This window comes from Penaeus monodon, chromosome 23 (assembly GCF_015228065.2).
Source record: "Penaeus monodon isolate SGIC_2016 chromosome 23, NSTDA_Pmon_1, whole genome shotgun sequence".
NCBI classification, from domain to species: domain Eukaryota; kingdom Metazoa; phylum Arthropoda; class Malacostraca; order Decapoda; family Penaeidae; genus Penaeus; species Penaeus monodon.
In genome coordinates, this window is record NC_051408.1 from 40320932 (window position 1) to 40321173 (window position 242).

Below are 242 nucleotides of genomic sequence, written 5' to 3' on the forward strand. Positions count from 1 at the left end.
CGTTACTCCACCCGGAAGGTACAAGTATCGATGGAATCTACCGTGTATGATTATGAAGATACTTTATACTTCTAACACTATAGTCTTTTATCATTGATGAAGTAAACATATTCCCACTAATGGTACTATAGATATTTCTTGCCTTTCTATACGTTATCTCTCACAAAACTAGTGTCAATATGTCTTTCTACGTGTGCATTAAGTGAGCAACTGTAAGTTTATTACTCTGAAGATTCGTGGAT